This window comes from Pelophylax lessonae (assembly GCF_965119305.1).
Source record: "Pelophylax lessonae genome assembly, chromosome: 11".
NCBI classification, from domain to species: domain Eukaryota; kingdom Metazoa; phylum Chordata; class Amphibia; order Anura; family Ranidae; genus Pelophylax; species Pelophylax lessonae.
In genome coordinates, this window is record NC_138778.1 from 61,375,833 (window position 1) to 61,389,240 (window position 13,408).

Sequence of the window (13,408 nt, forward strand, 5' to 3'; positions counted from 1 at the left end):
TTGTGCAGACAATGTAGAGCAGTCTCTTCCTCTCCCTGTGTGGACAATGTGGAGCATTGGGTTAATTAGTGAAGTAAAACCCTCACTATTATTCTTTTGTTTTATAATGTCTAGCAGGAGGGTCAAGTCACTGAACCCTGGGCCTCTTGGTTGTACTTGCCCCCTGGGCCAAAATTTGCTAGTCAGCCCCTAGCTTGAACTATCCAGAGAGGAAGACAAATCTCCTCAAGTTGCTGCCTCAAAGCCCAGTCCACTCTTTACGTCTACAAGGGCTTGGCTCATAGTTTTGCAAGAGTAAATTCAGTGTCCTTAAATCATTGCTAAGGGTTACTGGAGCCTAAAGAGTAATTGAACTGTGTGTTGTGCTGCCAGGAAACTGCTAGGAAAAGAAACCGGGCAATCTATCTGGTGGCTCCTACGGGGGTAGCCCTACACCAGAACGTTGTGAAAAGAGATGGCCAACATACAGGAAAACATTAACAACATTGAAAGGAGTTTTTTTAAGTAAGTTTATACTGGATTGTCAAATATAACTATTTTTTGTATTGTTATTACAAAAATGAAAATCAAAGTGTCTGCTGTGACTATAGGTCCCCTTTTAAAATATAATTATTTTTGACAAATTCATTTTTGTCTATTCCTTTTTTTAGTCTTTTCGTTGTGAACAGATCAGGGAAGAGATAAAACCCTTGTCAGGTTGTGGTTGCTGCCTGCATCCCTGCAGGAAGGTCTCACGCTCTATTGGTCCTAGGGACAGTTGTCACTGAGACTAAGGCTGTCCATACATTATACAATTGTCTTGTACAATTTTCCTTTTTCCTTTTCCGATTTACCAAAACCCATATAATATGAGGTCAAGACTAAACAACACAGTCTAAAAGTAGTGGGAAATTTAAAAATGTTATTGTCACAAGTGCGAGAGGTAAGAAATACCAAATAGAAATATTATCATTGTCCCCAGAGCAAGAGTTAAGAAATACCAAATCTATATTCCCTGTTGGGAAAATTACTATTTACCATTGATAACAGTGGTTACTAGGATAGAAAGTGATGGGAAATCAAAAATTCTACAATTGTCAGCAGAGCAGGAAGTGAAGGGGAATGTTACAACTGTCTAAAAGGGCATCACCCTTCACTTTGAAGAGATCTCCTCTTACTTTCTGTTGTGTCTTCATGTCAAATGAAGGAATATATTCACAACAGGTGCTTTAGCCATTCTTTACTCTTATCTCGATCAAAAAAAAAAAAAAATTTAGCTTTCAGATATTCCATACTTTAGCACCCAAGGATTTTGCAACACTTTAAAAATTCACTGTACCCCCCTCGGGCCTAGTGTCTGGTACTTTGACATGTTTATGTTTGCTATATACTGTCTGGAACCTGCACCTGTTGTTTTATGCATTATGCTTCTAAAAAAACCTAACTTCTTCCCGACCAGCCGCCGCAGATATACTGTGGCAGGCTGGCTCTCCTGCGCAAACCTCTCCTGCGCAGGAGCGGCTCTCGGGCGAATGCGTGCGCCGCAAGCGGCGCGATCACGCGCCTGCTTTCTAGCCCTGCAACTAAGCAACGGGTCGCTGCAGGAACTGACAAAAGGCGGTCTGCCCTTGCAAACAGGGCACACCATTCATCTGTCAATGATTGAAACAGGGTTCCTGTGTTCCTGTCATTTCAGAACACGGGATCCCTGTTTCCATCCACCAAGTCTGGCCCCCACACAGTTAGACTCACCCCTAGGTACACATTTAACCATTTGATCGCCCCTGGTGTTAACCCCTTCCCTGGCAGTGTCATTATTACAGTAACAGTGCATATTTTTAGCACTGATTATTGTAGTAATGTCACTGGACCCCCCAAAACTGTAAAAATGTCAGTTAGGTGTCCGATCTGTCTGCCGCATTGTCGCAGTCCCGCTAAAAAAATCGCAAATCGCCGCCACTTTTACTAAAAATAAATAAATAAAAATGACTTAAATCTTTCCCCTAGTTTGTAGACGCGATAACTTTTGCACAAACCAATCAAAATACACTTGTTGGGATTTTTTTTACCAAAAATATGTAGCGGAACACAAATTGGCCAAAAATGGTGAAATGATGATCAAAAAAAGCGCAGAGGGGATCAAATACCACCAAAAGAAAGCCCTGTTTTGGGGGAAAAAAAGGATGTAAATTTTATTTGGGTACAGCGTCACACCACCACGCAGTTGTCAGTTAAAGTAATGCAGTGCCGAATCGTAAAAAATGGCCTGGCCGTTAAGGTCCAGAAGTGGTTAAATAAATAAATAAATAAACAATTCGCTGTATATTATCACAAGTGCTCCTAACAGTCAGAAATGCTTGTTATCCTTCTCTAGGCAATACTATATGGTCTGTCTTTGCTTTAGATGGAACTGTATATGGCTACCTTAATCTCACATGCACAGAACATTTCACTGAGCTAGACACAATTAAATAGGGAACTATTTTTAGATAAGAGCTTGGTTATAAAAATTCAAGCGCACAAAAAAAAATAATAATATTCTATGAGGTTGAGCACTTCTTGTTTTACTCTTGTAAGAGCAGCTGTTTCCCAACATCAGAGAAAAAGCAGAAGGGACCATACATGAACCAAATGGTTCTCTCAGCCCTGAGGCTTTTCCTGGCTTAGTAATTTTAAGATGAATCATAGAATTTGTTGTACACATAGACCTTGTCCTTGGAGACGCTTCTATCTCTGTATGCTTAAATAAGCAAAAGTGCATTTTTAATTATACTGCTTTCCCTGGGGTGATTGTTCCTTTGCGAAGAAAGAAGGTGTGCTGGTGAATAATTAATTAATTGTGTTTGTGTATTGTTTAATTAGTTCCAAAAGCAATCAATAATGAATCTAAAATTAGCAGACCATGTTTATAAGTTTAACTCGCATTTGAATGCAAGAGAAAAATATTCCTAATTCTGTAGGGGCGGCTAGCTGGCCTTGCATTGTTTTGCACGCTTAGAGCATTGAATTCTGATTGGATTTTTTTGTCTATGTTACAAGGGAATACATTTTGCTGTTGGCTACTGTTTAACTGCCATACCATATTGGATAGCATATATAGGTAACACTTTATACTAAGAGCTAGATTTCAGTTTGAATATACTGATTACCTCAAGTGTAAAGTGTTATATAGTGAAGTGACTTAGGACTATAGTTGAAAGTGAAATGAAGGCCCCTTGAACCTCCTTTAGGGAAAGGGAGCCTTTACTGCTGGAAGCATGGTGTCACTGTGGGTGTGACCCTAAAAGAGAAGTACAGTAGCTCCCTTGGGATTGGCTACAAAGACCTGAGGTGACTGGGTGGAGCCTGAACTCTAGGAAAAGGCTACGCTGGGGCACATCCAACTGCTCTGAGGAGATTCAGCTGTTACAAGAGTTGACAACCTCGGCGTGACTCTTACTAAATACCTTGGACTGTATACTTTCCATAATGGGGTAATTTGGATTTTATTGTACTGTTTTGGCATTTTAGTGCACTTAGGACTGATCAATGTTTAAATATACTGTATATACAATAGTTTGTAGACTCTATAACTTAAACACAGACTAAATAATATGCATTGGTTGGGGTTATTTTTAAATAAAAATATAGCAGAAAACATTTATGAAGAAAGATAATTTATTTCAAAATTATTTATGCAAAAACATGTTTTGTTTTTTTCAAAATTTGGAGAATTTTCAGCAGACCACCACCAAGTGGTGATCAAATACCACCAAAACAAAAGCCCTATCTTTCTAACAAAATGATAAAAATTTCATATTGGAACAGTGTTGCGTAATTGTCATTCAAAGTGCGACAGCGCTAAAAAATGGGCTGGACTGGAAGGAGGTAAAAGACAAAGGAGAATTATTTTTGGAACACAAAAGGAACAACATGTCTGCTTTAGACTTGATAAGCAGTTTAGACTCTGAGCGAAGAACTATGAAGATTCTATCTTGATTCGATCTTTGAGTAACTGTTCAGGATATTTATTGCATACACATTGTACATGCTTATTTGAAGATAATTAGCCTGTGCATGTTGTAGGCATATTTTTGTAACTCTAACACAATTGAATCCACAGTCCATACAAATGTTCAAATGGATCAAATACAAAAGTGCAGTAAACAAAAGTTCATCAGAGAGTGCTCCAATAAAGAAGGGAAACTGTCCACCACTTCAAACTTGGAAAAAGCCCCGAGTGCAGGAACCGCCACCAAGATAATAAATGGCCTCTTACCAAATTGTAATGACCCCCATTACAAGGATCAAAGACAGCCTGTGTGATCAAATCAGTGCAAATCATCAGGGGGAAGTCACGTGTTGACGAAACCGGTCGGAGGAGGAGCCTGCGGTTCGTCGTGCTGAGGCCAGCAAGGAGACACGGCGGCCATTTTATTGGTTGGAAACAAAGGTTCTGAGAGTATAGCTCCGAGACATGCTGTGATTTCTTCATGCAAACGTGAGTTGCCACTCTGCTTTTACTGAATAAACCTGTGAACGTACTTCACTATTGGAGTTGTCCCTCTTTTCCTTATGTTCACTTGTTCCGGTCGGAGCAGCTGAGGGAACACTGGGAATCGATACATGTCGATCTGGGCACAGATTTGATCACACAGGCTGTCTTTGATCCTTGTAATGGGGGTCATTGCAATTTGGTAAGAGGCCATTTATTATCTTGGTGGCGGTTCCTGCACTCTGGGCTTTTTCCAAGTTTGAAGTGGTGGACAGTTTCCCTTCTTTATTGGAGCACTCTCTGATGAACTTTTGTTTACTGCACTTTTGTATTTGATCCATTTGAACATTTGTATGGACTGTGGATTCAATTGTGTTAGCGCTGCACCAATCCCATTCTATATTGCTATTTAGATCTGGTATTTCTGATTCTAGATCAGGTGCTGGCTGCTTTCATATGGTCTGTTGACTTTTTATTCATGTATGTTTTTATCTTTACATTTTAGCACAGCAATATCCCCATTTTTATATTTTTGTAACTATGAATTCTGTGATGTGAGTGATGTATATAGGGAAAAAAGCATTGAGGAAAGCTAGGCCCCTACGAGAAGTAGAAATTTATGAATTGTAATTATTGCCTATGTATGGGATCAACAAGTGGATTGTATCAGTTGTGGATATTTTTAACTGATTCATGAAAAATGTTCCCATACATGTGTAATAATATCTGTCACCCACAGGTGGTTTAGTAAAGATCGAATCAAGATAGAATCTTCATAGTTCTTCGCTCAGACTCTAAACTGCTTATCAAGTCTAAAGCAGACATGTTGTTCCTTTTGTGTTCCAAAAATAATTCTCCTTTGTCTGAACACAAGCTTGTTTCAAAAGTCCTAAACACCTCCCCCACATACTTCTTGTTACATGTTTAGCTCCTAAACCAATCGGACTGGAACCTTCTTAACACATAATCTAACTAACTAACTAACAAATACATTTGCTATAAAATCATCAAATATCCATAGCAACACAGCACTCTACCTGTCACCTGCCCACAGTTGACAGATACATTGCGACTAATGGGTTTCCAACCCCTGCTGTATTCCAAAATGCAATGTGAGAAAAAAAAAGAACTAGGTCAGAGCAGCTCCAGTGACTTCCTGTTTATACAGGACATGTGATAATACCATTTGCTTTTGTGTGCAGGCAAACGCATCAACTCAGCCATCAATACTGACAGTGCCAGGCAGGCGCAGTGGCATTGAGAGTTATTTAAAGCCATCAAAGTTCTGCACTAATCACTGATTAAACACTTCAGGTCTTGACACTTTTATCTCCTTCCAGTCCAGCCCATTTTTCAGTTTTTAGCGCTGTCACACTTTGAATGACAATTACGCAACACTGTTCCAATATGAAATTTTTATCATTTTGTTAGACAGATAGGGCTTTTGTTTTGGTGGTATTTGATCACCACTTGGTGGTGGTCTGCTGAAAATTCTCCAAATTTTGAAAAAAAACAAAACATGTTTTTCTTAGTTTCTGCATAAATAATTTTGAAATAAATAATCTTTCTTCATAAATGTTTTCTGCTATATTCTTATTTAAAAATAACCCCAATCAATGCATATTAGTTAGTCTGTGTGAAAGTTATAGAGTCTACAAACTATTGTATATACAGTATATTTAAACATTGATCAGTCCTAAGTGCCTTAAAATGCCAAAACAGTACAATAAAATCCAAATTACCGCATTATGGAAAGTAGACAGTCCAAGGTATTTAGTAAGAGTCACGGCGAGTTTTTTGAAGTTGTAATTTTTTGGGGAAATGAAAATGAAGAAATAAATGTGTTTTTTTCACAAGGTTGTCATTTTAGCAAGTTATTTCTCGCACACAGCATAGGCATACTTGTAATTACAACTCAAAACACATTCTCCTATTCCTCCTGAGTACTGGGTTTACCACATATGTGAGACTTTTTTCACAGCCTAGATGAATAGAGGGGCCCAAAATCCAAGGAGCACTTTGGGCCTTTAAGAAGCATAAATTACACATCTAATTTTCAGATTACCTATCACATTTTTGGAGGCCCTGGAGCACTAGGACAGAGGCAACACCCACAAAATAACCACATTTTGGAAAATAAATACTCCAAGGTATTTTCTTAAAGCATAGTGAGTCTTATGAAAATTTTATTTTTCGCCAATTTTTTGGGAAAATGCAGGAAAGAAAATCAAAATGTATTTTCCTTTATATAAATTTGTCAACGAATATGATATTTCTAAGATACACCATAGGCATACACTCAACTACACCCCAAAACACATTCTGCTACTCCTTCTGAGTATGGTTGGTAATGCCATATGTGTGAGACTTTTTCACAGCCAGCCACACAGAGTGGCCCAACAGCCAGCCCTTCAGGATTTCTAATTTCCTAACTACAATTTGGGAGGCCCTGGAGTGCCAACACAGTAAAAACACCTTCAAAATGAACCCATCTTGGAAATCAAACACTCCAAGGTATTTTCTGAAAGGCATAGTGAGTCTTTAAAATTGTCTTTTTTTTTTTTTTTTTTACACAAGTTTTCAGAAAATGTAGGATCAAAAAAAAATATTTTTTTACACAAAGTTGTCAAGTTAATAGGATATTTCTTACACACAGCATAGGCATACTTAGAATTGGCAATACCACATGTGTGAGACTGTACTGGTTATATTCTGGAGTGGACATTATACAGTATCTTGTGTATCACACAAATCAACCAATTGTATCAAAAGCAATGTACTGTAATTGTCAGCCCTATACAAGTGGTCAGGGAATACAGCTTAGTATTTTGTCAACTAAAGCTGTCTCAGTTCCTATAAGCCAAACAAGCCTAGCCTTCTGGTACATAGCTGTCCCAGGAAAGCCATGTTTACTGGCCAGAAAGTACAGGAGGCTAAAGAAAGGAAGAACAAAAGAGTTCCTGTGGTCCTAGGAGTGCTGTTGTCTGCAGGGGATTGCTGGGAATGGTGTCTTACGGGAACATAGTCAGTCGTAAGTGTAGATGGGTCAGTTGAGGTGCAAGCAGAGACATGGTCAGCAAACAGGCAAAAGATCAGTCTAAGCAACAGACAGAAACAAGGTCAATAAACAGGCCAGGGTTACTCAGGCCAACAATCAGGGACACCAAATGCAACTAACTGTACTATTAGGATTCTTCACACATAAGATTGGAGAGTGGTAAAACCTCATACCTGAGCTAGGGTTTTACCACCCCTTAATTGCTATCACATTTAGCTGCAAAGGCAGCAGCCGGAGGTGTACACATGCCACAGCTGTGCTGCTTTGCAGCTATAGCAGGAATTATGTCCAAGGAGTTAAAGTGGGTGGTGAGGAGGCGATGGAATGCTCTCTGAAGAGAAATTAGAACACGGAGGGCTCTTCAGTGAGCATTGCACATGTGAACAAGTATAGTGATACTATGAATGTTGTGGTGGTGATCAGGGACACTGGGACTGGTGTGGCAGTGACCACAGACACTGTAACTGATTTTCTGGTAAACAGGGACACTGGAACTGGTGTAGCGTTGATCAGGGACAATGGAACTGGTGTGGCAGTGTTTAGGGACACTGTAACTGATGTGGCAGTGACCAGGAACACTGTAATTGATGTGGCGGTATTCAGGGACACAGTAACTGTTGTGGCAGTGATCAGGGACACTGTAACTGGTGTGGCAGTGATCAGGGACAATATGACTGGTGTGGCAGTGATCAGAGACACTGTGACTTTTTTTTTACAATTTGTTTTTATATACCGTCATACATAGTGAAACTGTATGGCTCTGGGGGGTGGGTGTGATCAAATTTTTTTTTTTTTTTACATTATGATAGCTTATTACAGTCATGATAAGCAATCATTAAAAATGTTTAAGGCCTCATGCACACGGGGCGTTCAAAAAAACGTACGTCCAAGCTAGTTATGACGCCGGGAAAACCGGCGTTAAAAACGCACGTTAAACAGCGTTTTTCAAATTATGTTAATGAGCGTTAAGCCTCGTTAAGCCGCGTCAGTGCTAAACAGCGTTTTTTTTAAAAAAACAGTCCTCCTCCATTTTCCACACCCAAAATAACCACAATGCAATGTGTCGATGCCATTGTGGTAGGAGAGAGAGAGAGGAGAGAGCATTTTCAGATCAGCTGAGAGTGTTTCTTGTATTTTCGGAGTATTTTTTGCATTTCTGAGTCATGGATCCTGTTATGCAGAAGGTTGATGAGGCGATCCTGCTCATCATCTTGAGAAGGATGCGTAGAAGGAGACAGTTGGAGGAGGAGAATGAGAGGAGCAGACGGCAAAGGTTCTGGGTGCATCCTGTCATGTTGCAGCATCTGTCCGTGGGGTACTTTACCACCATGTACACCCAACTCCGCATGTATCCGGACAAGTGGTACAACTTCTCACGTATGTCCGTTCCGCTTTTCGATGACCTGCTGGAGAAGCTCAGGCCAAGGCTATCCAGGATGGACACGAACATGCGAAGCAGTGTGTCACCGGAGGAAAGGCTGCTTGTGACACTTCGGTAAGTGAAATAATTTGTGGGTGTTTTGTATAGGGTTAGTACTTGGGTTAAGAGGGTTAGGTGGTGAGGTCCTATTTAAAACATATTTTCAATGTATTTTTTAAAAAATAGATATATTCTTTTATGTAATATGTAATAATTTTTTCTTTTTATTTTAGGTTTCTTGCTACTGGCCAAAGCTTTGTCTCCTTACACCACTATTTTCTGCTAGGTGTCTCCACGGTGGCCAAAATTGTTAAGGAGACATGTGCGGCAATATGGGAGGAGTTGAAGGAGGTGGTCGGAGCCGACTGAAGAGATGTGGGAAGCAGTTGTCGACGAATTTTGGGAGAAAACTCAGTTCCCCAACTGTATCGGTGCCCTTGATGGAAAACACATCAGGGTGAAGAAGCCCCCCCATTCCAGCTCTGCATACTTTAACTACAAGAAATATTTTTCTGTGGTACTCCTGGCATTGTCTGATGCCCATCTTCAATTCCTTGCTGTTGATGTAGGAGCATATGGCAGCCAGGGTGATGCCCGCATCTTTCGAGAATCGGCCTTTGGACGTCGGCTACACGAAGGACGACTCAACATACCAACAAGCAGGCCGCCACCGTGTACTGAGGAACCAAGCGTGCCATTGGTCATGGTGGCCAACGAAGCATTTGGACTGACAGAAAATCTGATGAGGCCATACAGTGGCTATGGACTGAGTCACACCAAACGTATATTCAATTATCGGCTGAGCCGTGCTCGTCGTGTTGTGGAGTGTGCGTTTGGTGTGTGCTCAGCAAAATGGAGGGTTTTGCTGTCATGTATGCAACTGGATGTTGACAATGCCACCAAGGTTGTCCTGGCCTGCTGTGTTTTGCACAATTTCCTAAGGAGAAGCGACAGGAGCAGCGTTGAACCAGAGCCACGTAACCCCATGCACCGCGTGCAGTTTATGGACTTACGAACAACAGCACGAGTCATGACCATCAGAGATAAGTTTGCGGATTTCTTTGTCTCGCCTGATGGGGAAGTGGCATGGCAGGATAATTTTGTCTAAAATCATTCATCTTGTAAACTTTGTGATATCTTCACATACAGCTTTTATTAAACATTTATGTCAGTTCTTTTGATGTCTATCATTCTTCCATTGTTCCAGTTCAATGTTGCATGTGGCAAGTGTGTGCCAGCCCTGGTCTGTGCATACACTTGCCACATGCAGAAGAAGGAGGGGGGTTTCCTTCTGCATGTGGCAAGTGTGTGCCAGCCCTGGTCTGTGCATACACTTGCCACATGCAGAAGAAGGAGGGGGGTTTCCTTCTGCATGTGGCAAGTGTGTGCCAGCCCTGGTCTGTGCATACACTTGCCACATGCAGAAGAAGGAGGGGGGTTTCCTTCTGCATGTGGCAAGTGTGTGCCAGCCCAGGTCTGTGCATACACTTGCCACATGCAGAAGAAGGAGGGGGGTTTCCCTCTGCCTGTGGCAAGTGTGTGCCAGCCCTGGTCTGTGCATACACTTGCCACATGCAGAAGAAGGAGGGGGGTTTCCTTCTGCCTGTGGCAAGTGTGTGCCAGCCCTGGTCTGTGCATACACTTGCCACATGCAGAAGAAGGAGGGGGGTTTCCTTCTGCATGTGGCAAGTGTGTGCCAGCCCTTTTAATGGCCTGTGCAGATGTACTTCTATTACAACATACAACTTAAAAAAATAAAGAGGCAAAATATAATTTCAACAAAAGGCTTTTATTCAATAAACGCAAAAAAAAAGAAAAAAATCACAAATGCTGGTAGGTGTATCCTGACTGATTGTCCTGGCTTGACCGCGGTGACTTCGCACGTGGATAGCTGATGTCAGGATGCGAGTGGGTGGCTTGGACATGTCGTTCCTGCGCAACCTCATGGTGGTAAGGGGGTCCAGGTAAGTTTGGTGGCGGGTAATGGGTAGGTGGTTGGGAGAAATCAATGGAGGAGTGGGGTGGGAAATAGGAGGGCGGGGACAAGACAGGTGTTGGGTGGCGTTGCGGAGGGGACAAGGTAGGTAGGTGGCGTTGCGGAGGGGGGCGGTATTGAAAGTGGGGTGTTAGCGTTGCTGAGGTCCCAGAGGGCATTGGGGGATCAAGAAAAGTGTTGAATGGATCGTTTGATGGTGGCGGGCCACCACTTAGTTTCGCATGCCTATATTGTGTCATAATGGCGAGCATGCGATCCATACAAAGCTTTTCTTCAGGTCCCCCAATGTCCTCCAGGATGTAGTATGCAGTACGGCAGAAGGCGGCGCGTGAGTTGCCAGGATCGAGGAACACATCCACACTGCGCCTCTCCTGCCGCACTTCCTGCAGCAACGCTAACACCCCGTCCTCATTTTGAAGGACAATACCGCCACCCCTCTGATGCTGATTGCGGCCACGGCCACGCACAGCGCCACGGCCACGCACACATACCTCGTTGCCACGAACAGGTACCTCGCCACGGCCACGCCCCACACCACTATCGGGAATTTCTTCAACAGCAAATTCCTGGTCCCTGGATTCCTGTTAAGAAAGAAAAAGGTTCAGTTTGTCACATACATACAATGAAGAACAGAATGGCAGACAGACTAGACAGACACTAACCTGTATTGTGGATTCATCGCAGACATGAGATCCACTGGATTGGATGGGTATCGTCATGTCACTGTTTTCAGTGGCAGCACTGGGGGGTCTGTCCTCTGACTGTTCTTCAACCACCTCCTGACTAGCATCCTGAGTCAGGTCCACAATATTAGATGTTGTCCTGAAAAATATGTAAAAAAAATGGCTGCAGAATAGCAATACATTCACAGAAAACGATGCTCTGAGCACCCCTATATGTAAGTCAAAAATACAGTATGTGCGACTTACTCTCTACTGCTGTCTATCATTGCTTGACGCAGGAATGCCAGGTGGTTGTGGTACACATGTCTTTTTTTGTGGGAGGCAGCTGCACCACTTGTGTTAACGTTTTCCTCCTCTGTCAGATCCCTCCTGACCCGATCACGCAGGGTCTTCCACCTCTTTTGGAATATTTTGCCTAAGAAGAAAAGTGAAGTAAGGTTAAAATATGCATTCTTTGTAATTATACAGCACACAAGTCATGCATTTCAGAAAAACTTACTTCTTTCCTTCTTTTCTGCGGTACTTAATCGGTCCCAGCCTGGTGTAAGTGCCTCTGAGATGTCCATCCATGTTTTTGATTTCTTAATCCTGTCACTGTAGAATGGATGGGAGACATCCCACAGCTCTGGATGGGCCTCAACGGCAGAGATCGGCTCTGTCTGACCTATATCAGCAGCCATTGTCCCTCTCTCCTGTATGTCCACACAGACACACCCACCCACACGGCTGAGCAAAGGACACTTGGGAAATGTAAAAATGCATTTCCTGTGTTTTTACTCCATTACAGTGACCAATCACATTTCTAAAAATTTCTACAGCTTAATAACGCCGGACGCTGGAAAACGCCGCTAAAAACGTTAAATAGCGTTAAATAGCGTCAATCGCTTTTAACGCTCTAACGCTGGGCCTCAGAACGCGCAGGCCGTGGGTTCTTGTTGCAGCTGAAAAACGCTTAGGCCACTTACAGCTTAAAAACGTCTTTGTGTGCATGAGGCCATAGAATAACATGGAGGGGCGTTTTTAGGCTGCAAGAAGAAAACGTCTGACGCTACTTACAGCGGCGTTAAAAACGCCCCGTGTGCATGAGGCCTATATGTTTAATTCATCAAACCTTTGTTTACTACTGTGATGCTGTGATTGGTCAAAGTTATCACATGGAACAGGGCAGCTGTGATTGGCCCTGGTACCATGCGATCGCTGTGACCAATCACAGAGGCCACACAGTAGTAAACTATGGCTTCATGATTGACAGCCTTGTTTACTACTGTAACTTCGATTGCTGTGATTGGTCACAGCAATCACATAGTACCAGGGCCGCTCACAGTGGCCCGGTACAGTGATCGGTTAACCCGCTGTGTCCAGAGAGCGTGAATTAGCAGCTGATGCACATAAATGTGCAGTGGCCAGAGGTGGCTAAATGGATGTTATTTTGTAATCACAACTGGAAACAAAAAGTGCTTACAAAACTAGGTGCAAAAACAAACAAAAGCAATTACACGAATTGGAAAAATTGCATATGTTGTAAACAATTGCACACACACAGTGAAATAACACTTTGTAACAAAAAGTAAACAATTGACAATACTGTGGAACACTCACAGTGCAAGCATCCAAATAGTTGTGCAAAACATTAAAAGTTGCACAGAAATGTAATAAATTGTGAACAATTACACACTATAAATAGTGGAATAACCATATGTGACAATAAAAGAACAATTTACAATACTGTGTGACACTTGCAGTGCAAAAATACAAATTATTGCACAAACATGAATAGTTGCACTAGACGTGAACAATT